The sequence below is a fragment of the Fundulus heteroclitus genome, unplaced genomic scaffold, assembly GCF_011125445.2.
Source record: "Fundulus heteroclitus isolate FHET01 unplaced genomic scaffold, MU-UCD_Fhet_4.1 scaffold_38, whole genome shotgun sequence".
Classification (NCBI taxonomy): Eukaryota; Metazoa; Chordata; class Actinopteri; order Cyprinodontiformes; family Fundulidae; genus Fundulus; species Fundulus heteroclitus.
The window spans coordinates 3,580,346-3,600,219 of record NW_023396792.1 but is presented as its reverse complement, the minus strand read 5'-3'; the positions used below and the strand labels follow the sequence as shown (position 1 = coordinate 3,600,219).

The following is a 19,874-nucleotide window of genomic DNA, read 5'->3' as shown; positions in this document are numbered from 1 at the left end:
ATTCTAACTATGACACAATATAGTCAAATTCAGTTAACCTTGTGTCATTTTAACTCAGAACCAAATAAAACTAACTAAATATAATAGCTAACGTATGTTAAATAGTCCAGTCTGGTTTTTGGAAAACATTTGTGAAAAGACTTGATATAGTTGATTTAACAAGAACCACCTTAAATAATTCCATAATAACCATATGTGGCGACAGAATTAGACAGAATAAAATCGATTATCTAGACATAAAAAAAATTTACACAGAATGAAAAACAAAAACCACCACAAAGACAACAACATCAATCCTGATCATATTCTATTTAAGATTAATCTGACAGTTTTAGTCAACCTCTCTTTGCGCTTTCTGATTGGTGTGTTCACAGAGATATAGTCTATTAGTCAGATATCCATCTTAAAATTAGGCTGATTCACGAACATATAGATCTTAATAAACAGAAGTTAAACGCAGACAAATTTAATCTGAGTTAACCACTTGTCTCCTCCAGAACGTTTTGGACAAACGGGAACCAAGAATATTGTTGAAGTTGCACACCAAAGCAGAAAAACCACAAAATAAGTTCGAGAGTTCAATTTTGATATGTTGCCATTGTGGATGTTGAAATGTGGGCCATCTAAAAATAAATAAATAAATAAATAAATAAATAAATAAATAAATAAATAAATAAATAAATAAATAAATAAATAAATAAATAAACAAATTGTTTAATTTTCGTTTTGAGAACCAAGACCATTGGAAGAATTTTCATAAACCTACTCACAATAGTTTGAGTAGGAAAGTTTAATCCAGTATTTTTTTGCAGTTTGAAACATTGGCCACAAGATGGCAGTGTTGACCCTCGCCGTGGACGCGTCCGGGCAATAGGTTTCACGCGTCTTTGCGGGCGGGGGGGAGCTGGCGGGGCGTCAATGTGCGGCCAGATTACAGTTTGTGCTGACACACGGGGAAACGTGGGCCGCGGTGTTTTTGTCAGGCTGGGGTCCGGGGACGAGAGGCGCCTCGCAGTCTCTGGGGGGAAAAAATAAACTTTGCATCAGGTTGAAGTTCTTTCTTATTGATTTTGTTTGAGGCTAAAAGTATGGTGTTTCCTCTCTCTTTTTTTTCTTTTTTTTTGTCCACAGATCACAGCCCGGACTTTAAGTACAATCGGTACAGGACACGTTGCTGATGGTGAATAGTTTTTTTTTTTTTTTTTTTGTGCCCAGTCTCCTCAGCAGCTCCAGTAGCAGATCCTCAGATCGGAGCGCCGCCCTCAGACAGCGGACTCAGAGAGAATCTGTCAGACTGACTCAGGACGCTTTTTCGCGCAGCAACTCATTTCTCAGCGAAGCCCGTGGAAGCAGGGAGAGTTCAGGCTTTACATGTGAGGTAAGCTCTCTCAGCTTTTTTTTTTTTGTTGCTCATTTATTTGTCTGTCCTACATTCTAACAGTGCGACCCGAGGCACCTGACTGCAGCTCCTCTGAAAGCATGTGTGCTCAGGCTGCCCTGCTTGACACGATTAGACTCGACTGTAATACAACTCATGACCCAGTGAATGAAAAATATGCTCCAATTAAACAGCTCAAATTAAAGTCAGTCTAAATCTGGCTATGAGACGATAGCAGCAGTTTGGAAGTTGCCAGTATGTGATGATCTTATCCTCTCACGGTGATCTGTTTAAGGTTTAGCCCTTTCTGAAGCCTCTTCCCTCTTAATTAGAGCCAGGACTATAATCATGAAAGCCCTCATTGAACTGCTTTTGACAAGAGGCAGGCAGCTGGGCTTGTCTCCGCTCTCCTGATAGCACGCAGGTTATCTCCTCTTGCACAACTCATCCTTTTGTTTTTTTTTGTTTTTTTTATTTGTCGTTGCTGCTGCCATCCTGATGGTTTGTGTCATAAATCAGCTGTAAGCATAGGCCTACATGTAGCTGCTTGTCTAACATGCCTCAAATCAGATAATCAGAACTGGATTGGCAGCTTTCTTAACAGAAGAGTTCACATACAGACAGAAAAAAAAGGGGGGGGGGCAGAAACGTCAATTGTTCACTGATGGCTTTATTTTTATTCAAATCCCACCATTGTGATGCTTCTCAGCTGACCCTGCCGGCTCGGTGGGTTAAAGTGACACCAGCTGAATGATAATAGCGAGAAGGTGTGTTGTGCAGGCAGCGCACCCACAGGTCACTGAGTGGAGATCCCTGAGAGCTGCAGGAACTTTTCTGTTAAAGTCTCTCAACGAGAACAGAGGCCTGGTACACATCTGCGGATCAAATCCACAGCTGGCTCTCAGATAAACAGGAGCTGCCCCATCAAACAGGAACAGAACCGGGAGGGTAAAATCCCTCTGTAGGACAACTCAGGCGTTGTGTGTGTGTGTGTGTGTGTGTGTTCTGTGTTTCAACACACTTCGTGCACACTCAGTCTGGCCGTGATTCACAGAGTCTTGCAAAATGATGCACGGATCCCACAGCACATTTTTTCTGCTAGGGCGCTAAAAAGTCACACAAACAACAGTTGCTTTCCTTCCTCGTGTTCTATGAGCAATCATTTCCTGTGGTGAAGATGATAACCCCCCCCCCCCCCCAACCCTTATCAAGCTGTAGGAACTAACCTTTAGAATCAAGTAGTTTCTGCCAGTGACTGTTCTAATCTAAACAGTGTTTATTTACAATCCGCTGTGGTCCACACACTAATGGGCCATGTAATGTCTTTCACATCCACCTTCAGTCACAGTAACCCTTTTCCTACTGAAAGCATCTCCCAGTAAGCCTTGTTGTAGCCATCCGTCTGCTCTGATAAACAATGTTTGTGAAAAAGACAAGGTCAGAAGAACTGCACAGTCTGTGATTTATTTATCTATTTTTTTTTTGGCGGGAAGATAGGATTCCAGTTGTTGTGCAGTAGATGAATCATCTACACACCCCTGTGAAGACGGAGAATACTTCCACCGTTGTGGTTTTTCACCTTAAAGGTGACTCATGACCCTTAAAATTCAACAGAAGCACACACCTTTAAACCTTTTGACTGGATTTCAGCCCACAGGCTGCTTTGATTGAACTCTGTCAGCATGGCTGATTCGCCAATATTGTTCACTCCACTCCGCATCTATCCTCTTGTGTCCACGCCCCGCTTGAAGTGATCGCACAGATATTCTGGTTTCAGCACTTTAGTTTTCTTATGGTGAACACATTGTTATTTTGACGTATGCTTGGACTCGCTTGGATGCTCAAAAATAAAAGACAAAAATCTTTCTGAGGAATTTGGGTCAAAACCACCTGGTAACAGTTCCTAGCTTCTTCCCTCTTTACAAAAAGCCTGGTTCCATCTGCAGAACACCCCTGGTCATTATGCTTCCATGGCCACATCTCACTGTGGGCACGGTGCTTGTTTGGTGATGCGCTGTAGTATCTTTTTTAAAAAACATACTTTTTTTGGGGGTCGTCAAAAAAGATTGTTTGGGGGATCGTCAGCACAACCGTCTCTGGTTGGAGTCTCAGCGCGTGGACCTTTGCCCCGTCTCTCTCGGCACCACTTCCTGTCAGCTTGCTGTCAGATGGAAGCCACTAGTGGCATTAACAAAGGAAAAAAAAAATACCTCTTGGAAATTTGGTAAAACATAAATAGGTTAAACCTTTGCTAGAAGTTTAGATTAATCAGGTCTTAACACGTTCTTCTATGACATTTTGAGAGAGTTTAGCCTGAACTGGATTTTTATCTTTTCAAGGAAATGTTTTTGAAAAGTGTGGCTTGCCCTTGCATTCAGGGTCTTTACTGATACTCACAGCCATTAACTCTCACGAGTCACCTTAGAAAGTATCAGTAAAACTATGAGAGGAAATGAAATGTGTTTATTGCCGATTCTGGTTACAGTGCTGTTGTCAGGAAAAAGAGCCATGGACAAGAAAAAAGGAAGATTGTTATTTATTTGTTGTTATTATTTTGACCAGTACCTATGCAATAGTACATTAGTACATTATATGAAATTATGCATTTACATGTTTTTTTTAACAACACAGATTTTACTAAAACAAATGTACATTTTATTCATTTGTGTCTATTATAAAAGTTAAATATTTAAAATATGGTCTTTAAAGCACCACTGTAGTATTTTAGATATACAGTTTACAAAAGCCCATCTAGGGACAAGCTATGAGCACCATGATGCACGCAGGGGACTGCTGCTTTCTCAGTTTGTCTATGTTGTTGTGCATTTATTTATTTGTTAAGGCACAGGGCCCATTAATCAACATCATACGATGTAAATGTCCCCTAGTTAGTGAAAATAAGTTAATTAGTCCCTTTGGCAGCTGGTAAAGCCACCTTAAAAATCTACAGAGTTAAATCACACATGGTTTTTACTGATAGGCAAAAAAGTTACATAAAAAAACAAAACATTTCATTAAACAAGGAAGGGAAGAGCCACTTTCGTCCCTATCAAATGAACTCAATAGCACATAAACTTTGTCAAAGGCAACTTCTGCAGTTTTGTGCTCTAACAAATATTGATTATTTGCCAAAGGCTTCATTGAACAGATTTTTTTTTTGCTTTTGCAAAGCTGTTTTAGGTTTTTGTAGTCAACTAGCTAAGCCAATACGATTTTAACTTTTATTCCTTCATTCTTAGCTGAGAGAATAAACTTTGGGAAGTAGCAGATGTGCTTGCCAGGTTCAATATACACAAAGGCTGGACTTTATTGTCGAGCAGACTATTTCAGGTGACCTTTCACACACCGGCCTCCGCTCTGTTAAAAACAAAAGGTCCGAAGACGCTTGAAACGACAGGTTTCAGTACTCCTTGCAAGTGCAAATATACACTGCCGACGTTTCAATTTCAGTGTATAATTATCAGCTTTACTGCAGTTTGACTTAAAAACAGAGCGGTGAGAAGCAAACAGTGCCGAAAGCGCCGAGCATGCAGGAAAATGAAGGCCTGCGCTCAGTGGCAATCCTGGTGAAGAATCCAAAAATGGTGCTAATTCCCTCGACCGTTTGAGTCTTTGATCACAGACGACAGATAAACTCAGATAAACTCTTCCTGCTGGAAGGCTGACGTTTGCTTCCACAACACCTCCAGAGTCGACTCACCTGTAGGACGTCAGGATACTGTAACGATTGCCTCAGCCTTTTATCCTGTCTTACTGTAACGCTGTTAGCCAATACGGCGGATTGCAAACACGTGAAGGTAGAAATAAACACCCCCAAACCCTTGTGTAACACCCCTGTGCCAAAATTTGAAAACATTCTTTCTGTTCTGATATTCATGAGAAACGACAGATAAAAATATTCAGTCATGAACTAAACACTGCAAAGAATAAAGCACTATCTCCGGGAATGATCCCCCAGGGTATATGATGGATGATCTAGTAAGTCATCAGACAGGCAGGGGCGTCATGCGGCCAGCGAAAAACAACTTGAACGTGTTTCACGGAGCTGGATAAACTAACTGTGAGTGGAAGCCCGGGCTCATTATTGCCAGGGAGGCGTCGTCGGCTTACTTCTTCCTCTCTGCAGCACGCTTCCTTCCTTGTTCCACAGCATAAAAAAAACAGCCGCGTGCGACCAGGCATGGGCTAACACAAAAGAGATGGGAACTGACACAGCTAGGTGGGGCTTGTTGTTCCCCGTGGTGGGACACTCTGCCAGGGTTGCTGTGATGTTCGCACGGCCATAAAGCCACGCTCTCATAAAGGCTTCGTGGATCGGGGTTTATAACACAGCATATTAGAACTGCAGAAGCAACGTGTGCAATATTATGGACTGTACCGGCAGCAATTGCCCTCTTTCTGGGTTTTTCAGCCTCTCACGTCATAGAGAATGTTGATTTTTAGGAGAACGTGCTTTCAGATCTTGAACGTTTGTGCATATGGATTATGTGAGGGTTTGAGGTCTGACATTGCTGATTTAGTTTCTTTTTAAAGCATTTTTGTTTTAATTTTGCTGCTGTGTTTAAGATCAGCCTCTTGTTGCAGGAGCTAACTTTAGCATTCTTTTTTTTTAATTTGACTAACAAACAGTACTATGACTGAATGTTGTGCTGCAGCGTGAAAAAAAAAAAGCCCTACTAATCCCACCTCCGCCACTGTGCCTGACAGGTAGTTGCTGTTTTCTTTTCTCTTTTTTTTTTTTTTGCCTTTATAAGCCGTGTTTGCTTTGCAGATGACAACGTCGCCTCAGATCATTAAAGCTTGTGGGTGTGGTTTTATGTGCAGCACCTCAAATAGGTTGAAAACTGGACTTTGGGCCTTTGCAGTTCCCGGGGGCTATTTACGTTAAATCGTTTAAATCATTGTCCTGTTTTGTGATCCACGTCGGGCCAAGCCTCGGATTTTTTGCTTTAAATACTTCAAGGTTATATATGTGACTTAAAGCTGTGCTGTAGCTGCCACTGAAGCTGCCAGATATTTACATCTCCTCCTGTTTGCTCTATGGATAGTTAGACTTTTGTGTTTACACGCTGTGTTAGTTTTCAGCCATATGTAGCGTGGTTACGGCTGGGCGATATGGACCAAAAATAATATCTTGATATTTTTAGGCTGAAAGATGATATTTTATTCCAAATGTCTCACTGGCACATTTTCTTTTATCAAACAGCTGTAGCTAAATGTGAGAAACAGCCGAGAAATAACCTACAGGAGTACATGAAAGTATAATTATAATGGAACATAGACCATCTCGGTAGAAACAACATAGTCTCATCTTATATTGCTTTTAAAAAAATCTCTATATTTTTAAAATCTTAGAATACTGCCCAGTTTGTTTTGATATTTCAACTTTATAAAACCCCGAGCTGTGCTGCCGTGTTCCTCACAAAGAGAAGAGGCTCCCTCCTGGCAATCCTTGCAAACAAGTCATACTTGTTCAGTCTGTTTTTAAATGTATAGCCATGAACTTGAACAGCATTAACCATGCTAACTTAAGCGTGCTGAGCGTGAAATATAGCATTAGGGTTTTTAACTATTTGGCTGAGCATTTATCCGTCTTAACTTGGGGTGAACTCGTTTAAACATCCCCTACTGTGAGGATAGAAAGCTGTTTTAAACATTCAAAAATGCTTTTCTTTAATTATTATGGTTGTTCTTCTTAACCATGCATTTGTGCGTAAAGATATTTTTTATGCCTCATCAGCAAACTGGCTTTTTCAAACACACACTTTCTCATGATCATTCAATCAAGCGCATTTAATTAGAGGCAGCATTTTGCGGCTTTTTATGTGAATTTTAGTGGAAGTTCATCCACAGATATTTTCATTTTAAGTACACTGTTTGTTAATCAAATAATCAAACAAAGACAAATACATATCATGAGGTTGTTCATCTCGGCTTGTATTTTCCTTAAATTTTTTAAATATTATTTAAAAATAATATTGAAAAACATAAAACCTTTGGGGTAGCAAGCGATAATTGACCATGATTATAAGTAATCTGTTGCTTAAAACAAAGGAAAATGTTTTACTTTTGTATTCTGCTTCCTTATGTAAGAACAAACCAGAGTGTTGTGCTTTCAAAACATGTCTGCTTTTTTGGACAAGATCCAGGCTGACCCATCGGATCGTGTCGTATCCAAACCGGGTCATAAGATCAAATCAAATCATTGTCAGTGACACAAAGTCAAACTTGCTGCAGTAATTTACCCCAGGAAGTTGTTAGCGAGTACCTTCTGTCAGAAAAATGGGGATCTGTGAAATATGTCCAAGATGAGGTTAAACATCCCAGAAGTGAAACTTATCAGAGGAAGCCCTCTTTCTGAACTTTGGCCTTCACAGGAAGCCAGAAACTCCTTCCAGGAGAGGTCTGGCGATGAGGCGTCTGAATCTGAAAGGACCTCACTCCCTCCCCCTGGTTTGATTTGCCTACCAAAGCAGCCCCAGTTTTACACGTAGCTCCATCTGTGCTGAAGCTATTTTTGAACATTTGGTTTTGTTTAAGAGGAAAGTTTCGGCGCGAGTCGTTTTTTTTTTTAATGACTCCAGGAGCAGGTGACTGTGGAACATTTGGCTGTGAAAGGACGTTGTTTGTGGATCAGTTTCGAGTCGTGTCTATTCTGAGCCCGGCTGGTCTGATTTACCTGCCGAGGAGGAGTGCTGTTAAAGCTTTATTACGCCTCTCTGTGACGTGGTTAAAAGACAGACAGTGAGGTGTGACCCCTGTCAGGGAGTGATGGTCCAGATATCCATGTGTTGCACAGGCCTTGTAGGTCAGGTGAGCCTGCAGATATAATGCTTGCTCCTGTTTCTTTTCAAATGAACCTTTTTTTTTTTTTTTTAACCTCTGCAGTTCTGAAGTTGACTGACATTTGCTTTTATCAGTGAACTGCTGTGTCCAGGACACTTCTTCTCTTGTTTTGGCACAGCTGCCTGGACCCGCAGCCAGATTTTAGCGAGCTGAGATAACAGAAGAGCTTCGGAGGCCTGAAGCCGAGTCTAGCTCCACGGGCTGAAAGCAACATCAGCACAATGCTTCGGCTTGCTTATCAGGCCTCCAGAGGGTCCCTTCCTGGTTTTCTTCAGTCCAGTCGCTAATTGCTGTTTCTGGCTTCTTGCTCTACAGTACATGTGAATTTCCCAGCAGCGTTTTTCCCTGCCTTACTGTATTGTTTTCCGATTTTGTCAGCAGCTGTGAGCTCTGTAGAAACAAATGCGAGACCATAGTCTCTCCTGGACTTAATAGCGTCTCTAACTTTTTGCACAATCGAATCAACCCTGTAGACTTGATGTTGCAAAAATATTAGACAAGCTGTTAAATGTGAGACAGTCTAACACATCGTGACAACAATATATAGAACCTAAACCTTATCATCACGGTTTTACCATTTTATGGTAATGTTTATTCCCATTTTTCCTACCAGAACAAAATATTTTAAGTTGTTGATGTATTTAATTAACTTTATTTTTTCAGTTTTCAACCTGCAGACCATCAATCTAAGCTGATTAATGGAAAGTTATGTCTTTTTGAGCTCTTTTAGGTTGAGGCAAAGAGAGTCTCTCATGGTATTTTCCCCACCATGACCCCCCTTGATCACTGTGTCCTGTTTGTTTTCCACGCGTTCTTGGCTCCAACACACCTGATGTTCTTTAAATCAGCCACACATCCATTTAGACTGGCTCTGCTGGAGCATAAAGGGGATAAAATGCGAGAGGAAGGGCCCCGACGAGCAGGATTACTGTGATGCCGTCTCTGGTTGTTTGAAGCAAATCATCTCCTAGCAATTCAAACATCTTATTTGGCCCAAATGGAAAATAGGGGGGTTTGTTATGGATGTGTCTTTATTTGCTCCATCCCTAAAGCCACTGTACTGTACCGATTAACTCCCTGCTCTGCTTGGAAATGTTCCCCTTGTAGATTAGCAGATAGTAAGGCTCCAACTTTAGGTTTTCAAGGCGAACAACTTCTTTCTTCATTCACTATCAAAACCCTGATGAGTCCTTTTAGTGATCCTGATAGTGTTTGAATCTGTTTAAAAAAGTCTAGACTTTGCCGTCCCCTCCAATGATCTGTACTTTTGCACTGGTGACATATTCCGATATTGAAATAAAGGGTCTCTGGTAAAAAAAAAAAAAAAAAAAAAGGATTTGCTGCATAGGACTGAAGCACTGTTGTAATTCATTCTTAGGATTTTAGGTTATTAACCATATTGAGGCTCATTTCTGCTTGTCACTCCTCATAATGGGAAAGACAGCAGAACATGCCGTTCTATTAATGAGTTTAAGTCAGAGCAACACAAATAAGTCTGGACGAGGACCTAAGTTTATCCTGCTAACACACACTGGGGGGGAGAGGACTTTAACTTAAAGCTTCTGACGTATTTTTAGCAGGGGGTGCCATAACTGTGGAGGAAGCTGTCAATGTCCCATACAACAGCTGTTTCGCTTTTTGGGCTCCTTTCCAGGACGACCGTGCTCATTGTTATAGTCACTGGTGGACGTCTTGTTGAAGAATGCAAGGTTAATAAAAAATCTAACACAAAACTGTTGAATGTTTTCCAGTAAAGAGAGAGAACGTGAATATTAAACGGTCCCTGTATATTTCTCTATTGACTTGTACTGCTTACAGGTACATTTTTTACATTCCTACCATCCCTCCTTTATCAAACCAGGAACAGCTTGTTACAGTATGCCTCTCTAGAAACGCACCGGTATCTGTATCTATATGCAAAACCTTCTCCTAAACATACTTTGATTCTGTTGGGCACGTTGAAAAACAAAAACACTTCCTTCTTTGGAAAACGCGTCCAGAGATATCAGTAGGGAACTGACGATTACAATCACAGAAGGTCGTCATGGTGAGAAGCGGTTTTAATTTGTTGTATTGAGGGAATAAATATCTATTAGGAACTGAATCACCAATACTATTTTCCCCCCCCCCCACTTGGCCACAGCTGGTTTCACTTAATCAGATCATTTACTAAACAGAAAGGAAATGTAAAGCGACGCGGTATTAAACTGTCTGATCCTCGCGGCCATTATCTGCCTCAGCTGAGATACGAGCATGTGGTTAATCTTTCCCCTCGCTCGGTTGTATTTTTACAGCCGCTCTGTGGGTTCCCTCTCCTGTTTACCCACTGGTGACTTTTCCATTCAGTGAGACTGCGTTGGTGAAATCCTTGTGTCACAGACAGTGTAGGTCCAGTGCCGAGCGTCGACTGGCCTGAGAAGATATTAAAAGTCCGCTTATATTAGCGGTGCCCGATTTACGCGACCGATGCTTTTAATTATTGTTGCTTTTATCACTTTATTTTAAAATGTGGCAGGGTAAGTGTAGCCCTCAGGTGACATTTTCGCTAAAATGTTTTACTGCTGTACAAAAAGGGAAATAAAATTGTATCATCAAAAACCTTTGTTATAAAACCCAAGCCCAGCCAGAGGCAAAAAAAAAAGAGAACAAAAGAAAAACGTATCTCATTTTAAACTTGACAAAAGTAAAAAAAAACATGAACGCTTTAAAGTTAAAAGAGAATTGCTCCAGAAATGCAGGACTTTTTTGATCTTTGTTAAAGATTAAACCTCCGGTTATGCATTGTGTCATGGCAGTCTTAGACGTAGCTCATTACTTGATTACAAACCTGAAAATTTCCCAGAAACCACGGAGGCTTCCTGTGGCCGGCTGCCTTGTGAAGCCACCGAGGGGACCATGGGTTTATTCTGAGCTGATGATGATGATGGAGGGCTTCAGAGCTTCTGCAGCCACGTGGCGGAGGAATGCCAGCCCACTGAAGGCTGGACGTCCGTAACCCGGGTCTCCGTCAGATTTGCTGACAAGATATTAGAGTGGTGCAAAATGCTAAACCTCTTACAGAGCATTTCTGTGGGCTACATGGATCTCCTGTCCTGAGGGAACAGGAGCAAAAAACAGGATGCAAACACATGGCCAAACAGGATCCTTTGCAAATTAAAATGCTAATTTTAGCCTGGGAAGATATATTGTTGCTTTTGGATAAAAATCAAACCGTCTTGACATGAGGAGTCTCTCTTTTACCATCTGTGTGAAGAACTTTGTGCCCCAGTGCCTCCTGGGATCCTGGTGTGACAGTAACGGTGGATCGCAGTGGGTGGGTGGGTGTTCCAGCCCCGCACAGCCGCGCCGACCCCTTCTGCAACCTCGCCCGTCCCTCTCTGCGGGTTATTAAAATTTCAAAGGCAAGCTTCCCCCAAAACTCCCGGAAGCTGCGTTCTCCTCCCACTTCGGCACACTCTGACCTTATGCCAAAGATTTGCTCATTTTGCTTTGATGTCACACTCTGGCACCGGTTCTCAAAGTGCTTGATGGTTGATTAGAGGGACGAGGGTTTAGTTGTGTCAGTTCCGTTTTATTCTGACGTGAACGTGCGTTTTTCAGGAATAGGTTTCTTCACGCACGTGTAACCCAACTGAGCACATGTGCCTCCGTACTCGCTGTAGCATCAAGCCCCAATAAATAAATTACCCTTCTGTCCATGTTTGCCTGTGTTTCCATCAAAATTAGGAGCAGAGAGTTTGGGTTTTTGGCCAATATGAAAAGTACTAACACCAGAAAGTGAATACCCTTTATCGCAAGACAATGTTCATGCTGGGCATTAAATCCGGAGGAAAGGAACTAAATGTCAAAGATGTGATGAACGCTTGCACAATATTCATAATCAGAGGAAACATGATATTTGAATAAGGACAAAATGGTATGTAAATATGTGCACAGGGAGCTTTTAACATTTGTAAAGACCGTAGAGATTTCTTTAAACAAAGCTTGGAGGAAAAAACTCCTTAAAGCCCATGAGCTCATGAATATGATATTTGATCCTACAGGCACTCGGCAGTAAAGCCAGCACAGTCAAATATTGTTGTCCAAAGTAAATTCAGACTACACTAGATACATAAACTATGCTTGTCCCCCCCGCAGTTATTACTTTCAGTTTGTGAGAAAGGGGTGGAAAACAGTGAAGCCCCCCTAGAATCACTTCACCGCTTGACTCTGCCTCGTGTGGTTACACAACTTTTCTGCCTGTTTCTTAAATGCTATTCACAATATATAACTAAACTGGCTTAGGCTGCCTTTCTATGTAAAGCCTTTCTCATATGCAACACTGTGCGGACTTTAAAATGTGAAAACGGAAACGTAGTGCGGCACAGCTACAAACCTACCAACACGCGGCCAGGCAAGCTGAGTATCAATCATACAAGCAGCCACAGCCCCTGGTTACTCTGGAGGAGCTGCAGTAGTCCATAGCCCAGGTTACAAGAATCTGTCGACAGAGTGACTGATATCTTCTTCCACCAACAAACAGGTGGAAGAAGGTGCTCTGCTCTGTATGAGACCAAAATAGAGCTGTGTAACATGGTGGGGACGGCATCATCCTGCGGGGAAGGTTTTCTTCAGCAGTGTTAGGGAAAGCCATTAGGAGTTAAAAGAAAAATGATGGAGGTTAAACGCAGGGCAGTAGTAGGAGAAAAGCTGGCTGCAAAAGACGTGGGATTTGGGCAGAGGTTGACCTTGCAGCAGGATAACAACACTAAACATACAGCCTGTTTAGATCAAAGTATGTCAGTGTAATAAAATGGCCAAAGTCAAGACCTATATCCAGTTGGCAAAACTTAATATTTGCAGGCATTTCCTGGCCGATTTAGTCCTAGATGGGAGAAGCTGGCAATGACTTGCAGCTGTAATATTAGCGAGGTGTAGTTTTATAAAGACATGTCTCATGGGAGCTAAATACATATGCAACCACACTTTTTAGGTTTTTATTTATGAAAAATTTAAAATGAACCAAACTAAGAACCTAGTATTTGTATTTATGTTCCGCTAGAGCCATTAGCTGGAAACTTGGCATACAACAGTTGGATAGTGCATTTCTCAGGATTTATTTTCCGTTTTGTAAAGAAATTGCTCTGACGCTGGTCATTTGCTTCTTTTGTCCACACGCTGTCCATTTTTCTTATTTGTCCCACATGGTCCGAAGAAGAACTTAGAAAGACTTTTAAAAAGCCAAGTTAGCTTCCGATCAGGATCACATCCTGAGAAAATCTGTCTCAGAGGAAGTGATTTCTTTTTTAAATAATGTGAGGTTGAAAACAGGTTTGCATACTGCAAATTTGACCAAGACATGCACAAGATTTAGATTTATTGAAGCAGTTATGCCTACTGGTGTCACCATTAGAAGTCTAAAGTATTGAAACAATGCTTTCAATTTATTTAGCTTTAGCCAACCCAGGAACAAAAAAAAAAATCATCTGAATTATATATATTTTTTGTTATTTTTGGAAATCCCGTGAGTCTTGGAGCTCTAAAACAGATAAGGTCTTATATCAAAATAGTAAAGTTAAAACAGAACCAAAGCAGGTTCCTGCGCTTGTATCTTTAAAGCAGAAGTTATAAATATTGTCCAAAGGTTGACAGACAGGGCTCGCCTCTCTTTGCTGTGTGATTTTCATACCAGAACTATACGTATTTTGCAACCTTGTCTGTACTTGAAACGTTATCTTGCTAACGTGGGAGTGAGCTTGCCATGTCCCAGGATGCCTGCTGCCTTAGATAATGGGTAAAGGAATGCGACCAAGTCTTTACTAACAAAAAGCAGTCAAGCTGCTTCATAATGCAAATCTATTATCCATTTAAAGCTATGTAAATAGGTCGTTTGGCTAAAAGTAGACACTGGAAAAAAAAAAACACGAGTTACTCAAAGCCATCTGTTGGACTCTTTGCCACGAGATGACATCACTGCTATGTGTCTTGCCTCCTCAGAATGGGCATGACGGTGCGGGCCGAGCCGAGGGTGTAGCCACATCTGGCAGAGCGAGCTGAGCTACGCTGAGCAGGAGCCTCAGTACGCCGGGAGAGCTGCGGCAGAGGGGAAGATGGGAAAGATGGAGGAGGAGAGCGGCAACGTCGGGAAGCTCTTTGAGAACTTCATCCAGGCCTCGACCTGCAAAGGAGCTCTACAGGCCTTTAACGCCCTGTGCAGACGTTTGGACCTCGACCCGGCGGACCACGACACTTTCTACAGCAGCCTGAAGGCAAAGGTCACCTCCTGGAAGGCCAAAGCACTTTGGAGCAAGTTAGACAAAAGGATGTCCAACAAGGAGTACAAGAAAGGTCAAGCTTGTTTGGGGACAAAGGTAAGTTCGACCACCTCCTTGCTCCACTTAAAGAAAGTAATGTTAATTATGATGGATGGATGTAGAACAGTGGAATATTGACAAATTATAAATAAATACATATATTTATGGTCTTTTTGTCTAAATCACTCTTTTGGAGTAGTTATTAGCAGTCAGTGTCTTACCTGCGGTAGATCAGCAGTCAGAGTTTCCGTTTTAAAAAATAACAAAAATTCTCATTAGAAATTTAGCCCAAGACGTGCTGTGATCAAGGATTTCCTTTCAGTTTTGTTTTTGTGTTTCAGCTACTTCTTCCCACTATTTTCTAAATTTAACTTCTCTTCTGCAAAACTGAACAACTTTGCTCTACATAATCGTAAATCAAGAGGCTGAATGTACCCTTTTGTTGATCTGACATGGCTGACAATGTCAACAAAACAACCACCAGCCACTGACATTAAGATGAAACGATTAGAGAAATGAGGGGAAAAAACAGCATTTGCCTGGGAAGATGGCGTAATATAAAAATTAGCCAAATTAAGCAGAAGATTTTACCAATTAGATCGGCTGGAGGACTCCTGTATAGAAACAAATTTTGTTTAAATTACAAAAATATATATTTTTCAACCACTGTGTTGCCAAAAAAGTTTTAAAAAGTTAAAAGGATGTAAAAAATACCTTGTAACATACACTGCAATGTAACATATATTTTCACTGATATAAATGTGGTTGGAATATTTTGACTTTGTTCTAGATTTTTGAAACTCACTTATATGCGTGGTCTGAGCTTAATACTTGTTTTACGAGAAAGGAAATGGGATTTGATTATTCTGTTTAGTTACACACTGTCGATGGCATGGGCTTTAAATAACAATATAACCAATGTAAATTTCTTCTGTAAAGAGGTTTTTATCCCTTTTTTTTTTACACTTGGGAGTATTGCGTGTTCTTCTAGTTTGTCAGTTTCGGGAGATGATGACAGGGACAGGTTAAACAGACCAGCAAGATGATTGGTCGCCACCAAATGTGTCTTCTTGATCTATACAAACATGCATCGAAGAAAAAAGTTATTTAGGTTTTTAATGGCACAACACAATTCCCCTGCAATCCTCCTTTAAGCTGCTGCCATTAAGTATGAGATTGATGGTCTCCTAACCAAAATAAAAACTCATTTATCTGAAAATATTCATTCTGAACACCTTAAATAAACGGCCATTGATTAGATTGCTGCTTTTTAAAAATTATACAATGAATTTAATGCATCCAGTATTTTGGGATTTTGAAGCTTTCTTCAGTGCTTTTAGCTATACTGTTTTAAAGTTGTGTTTTCAATCTTTTAATGTTGTGTGGGTGCTGGTTTTGCCAGATGTCACATCTCCATCTCAAAGATGATGAGCCATACAATTATTTTATCTGAATATATACATTTTTAATTAGCTTGACTTCATTTTAATAATTTTCTACCCATATTTTGTCTCCTAAAGTGCTATGTTTTAGTCCTTTTCTGTAGGTTTCCTTAATATACAAGAATCTGGGCGAGTTGTCATAACGGTTTAAGCGGAAATTGTGTTATGGGGGCTTTGTTTTGCAAGATGAATAAAGATGTATTTGTCTTTAGCATATAGTATGAATATCATATATACAGTATGTGTCATGAAACAAGGTTTTAGGTTTAATAAACAAGTTTTATTTCAGAGTTTCTGTCTCAAAGCTTGGTAAGGTTGCGTGTTGCTTGGATTTTTTGATGCTCTATATTTTGTTTGGCTGCTGTCCAAAGTATTTCATTCCTAGATTGATATACTGCTGCGAGCCCAAAGCTAAATGTTTCCAGCACATAGGTTAAAAAATGCTTTCCTGGCTTTAACCGGAGACAGACTGGACCTTTTCATTTTATTCATCTGTTGTTTCACATTTCCTGTCTGGGTCTGAACACCTGTGCAATAGAGATAAAAATGCAGAGGGAAATATTTTTTTATTAGGATACTTTCTAAACTACATCTTTGACTTTGGTATGAATGCCAGTCAGCTACATTGACTAAATGTGTTGTATTTAGTTTAGCTTTTATTTTTTAGAATACATTTGATTGACACATTTTGTATAATGTATTCTTTGCTTTTTAAGGAGTGTTAACTGTTATAATAGTAATCTGGGGAAGATGATGCAGACTTATTTAATAATCAACACCATGGAGGAGTGGATTATCTTTGAGTTTAGCAACTGGAGCAACTGGAGTCTTTCTAAAATAATAAAAAAACACCCATCAGGTTAACTGTGTAACTGACAGGGCTGAAGTTTTATTATTTAGGAAGTGTTTCCTTGTTAATTGCTCTCACATGCTTCCTTTTTATTGGACACAAGTGGGACTCTGACACCCTGTTAAAGGAAAGCGCAGAGCCGCTAAGCTCCAAAGCTGTCATGGACAATTATTCAACTTTTGTGCACCCATGCATGGTCCCTACACATTCTGGAAAAGTATGTAATTTTATTTCAGTTTTTACTAGGTCTACTAAAATATTAAATAGTAAAATAAGAGTATGGAAAAATATTTGTATTTCCAGACTTTATTCCCAATCAAATTGTCCAAACCTTCTGTCCTTTCTTTCCTCTCATCCTTGAGGCCGACCTCCCTTCTTTCTGTCCTTCCTTCCTTCAGTTGTGTTCTTTGTTCTTTCCTTTCTTTGTGTCCTCCTTCTTTCACTCCTTCATAGTGTCTCCCCTTAATTACCTCTATCCTTCTTGCATTGTAGATTACCTCGAACCTCTCGTTGTGTCTTCCGTCTCTTCCTTATGACTTTCCTTCTCTCATTCCTTCCTCTTCCTTCCTTGTGTCCTATTTTCCTTCCTTCTTTCTTTTCGTTCTTCTTCCACCCTTGGCTGCGTCCTCCTACCCAGATGATGTATGTTAAAGCTCTGTCCTCTTCGTGAAGAGGTGCAACAGTGAGAACCAGTCAAAAGATGTGTGGTATACTGTGTTGCGGTTGCTTTTAGCGGTGGTGGTGTCATGAAGGTGATGAGAGAAAGTCGAAACTTAGAGAGGAGTGTTCACCTGTCAGCTGTGCCCAGATTCAACAAATGCACAGGGAAGAGGCAGCATCACTCATCGACTTTGATTATTTGAGCCCCATTTGGACTCCGTTTGGCTCCTTATTTGCTATTCCTGAACATTTGGACCAAGGATCTGGTTATTATTAAAATGTGTTGTAAAGTATGCTATTTTTTTTATATTGAATATTGTAGGCAACAACTTCAAAAGCTAATTACAATAGACCTGACAAAAGAATTTCTCTGAAATCAAGTCAAAACGTGAGTTTAATGAGCTGCTTACGTGTGCGTTGTGTTTTTATTGCTCACAAAGGCAGACTATCTGCTTTTACGTCTCCTCCTTCAATCAGCGAGTGAACACATCTTTCCATTTTTCTGACAGCTCTGCTCTCCAGCCGTGGCAGATGCGATTCCACTCAGCGCTTTTCCTTCGTATTGCTGCGTCTATTTCACAGGATGTGATGTCATGGGTTTTATGGCCCAAGCATGCGTCTCGTTAAGTTTTACTGGCTGCAGCGAAATATGTCTTTTTATATAAATGTTGCCACACGTCAGTCTCGGTGCACCTCATCGGATCTCTGCGAGGCAGTTTGCTCCTAACTCTGGGACTCAAACACATCTCCTCTCTGTATAGGTTTAAATACATTTGAGATACAGGATTTAAGCAAAACGGCCTCCGATTCTTCCAAGTTATGATGTTAATCATGTGTGTCTATTTTTTTTAAAATCATTCCTAAATGCCTTCCTTTAAAAAAATATATCAAAAGGTTACTTTTCATTCCTATACAAACAGACATGTACTTTAGTGAACGTAATTACTTTGTTTTCTTTCAAACTAAACAAGACTTATGCATGCACCATTGACATGCTGCCTAACAAGAGTCTCCACTTCAACCCACATCTTACCCGAGGCTTCGGACTTTGACATAACCCCAACCCAAATAACGATTCCCAAAATTTGAATCCTAACTTCTTCGTGTCTCTTTAACAGTGAACAGATTTCCATCTCCAGCAAAACATCATCAACCCGTTTAATACAGATCAGATGAACTGTCAGCAACACCCTTAACTCTCTTTAGCTCTTTATACATCAGTTATACCTCTTGCTATGTTGTAGGAAGAAACATATATTAAGACAAAGATTATTATTGGAGAGATTGAAGGGGCAGATTAGATGTTTTCTCTTTAGTTGATATACGTATGATTTTAAAATAAAACAAATATATATATATATATATATATATATATATATATATATATATATATATATATATATATATATATATATATATATATATATATATATATATTTGATCGTGTGGTTTTAGTACCAATCAGAGTTCAGTTGGGCCTTTATATAAAATAATAATGCTACTCGATTTATTTACTTTAATTTTACTTATCGAATGTACTTTTTTTTCTTTCTGTTGTTATTCCGCCTAATTCATTCTAATATGAAGGTAAAAGGTTTCTTCTGCAGTGCTTAAGCTAAGGTGTAATAGAGGCAATAAAGTTTATCAGTCGGGTTTGTTATTTTGTTATTGACATTCCATTAAGATTGCGTTTATTTAACGACCAAAAATTCAATAACCAACCACATGTTTTATGTATATGTTGATTTGTTTATGCACCGCTCCTGTACTGTTTAGTATTGAACAACCCTGAGTGGATTGAAGTGGTTTGCCTCAGAGCAAAAATGTTGTTTAGGTTTCTTTCCATGTTAGTCAGACTTGTGTGACCGTGATCTGATTTACTTACAGTTTAATCAGCATCACTAATCTAGTGCAATCTTGTCTTAAACCAATGACCTAATGACAATGACTGTCTTTGTTCATCTCCCTTTGTGCTTAGATCATAGGTTGTCTGGCTGGGTTTGATGAATGTCAGGGTGAGGTGATGGTGGGTGGACAGAGGGGTCCCTGGTGGAGAGAGCAGAAAGGAAACCAGTGTCCTGACTCAGCAGATGTGGCACCTGCGTTCAGGAAAAAAAAAAAAAAAAAAAAAAAAACATGATCAGTGAGTGGAAAGTGTAAAAACAAACACGTCTGCACACGGCTGATAAAGAAATCAAAACTGTGTGACACAAGTTTAGAGAACAATGGGCGCTCTTTGAAAGTGCAACTAGGTTCCTTTTTTTGCGCGTCTATAGATGCTGCTGTCCCCCATCTGTTCACTGGTTGCAGGCCAGGACACTAAGTGCTGTTTAGCAGAGAAAAAAAATAACTGTGTAAGTTTATACTTGTCAGGGCAGTGCGTCCACCACTGTGTGTGTGTGATT

The 19,874-nt window shown here is 40.2% G+C and overlaps 1 long non-coding RNA gene across 1 annotated transcript; it reads left to right on the top strand.

Annotated features, from left to right (window-relative positions):
- The first annotated feature begins 933 nt into the window (after positions 1–933).
- Positions 934–14,591, top strand: LOC118560078. Its single transcript, XR_004929057.1, has 3 exons — positions 934–1,047; positions 1,216–1,378; positions 14,201–14,591. It is a non-coding gene; the product is annotated as an uncharacterized LOC118560078 (long non-coding RNA).
- The last annotated feature ends 5,283 nt before the right edge of the window (positions 14,592–19,874 follow it).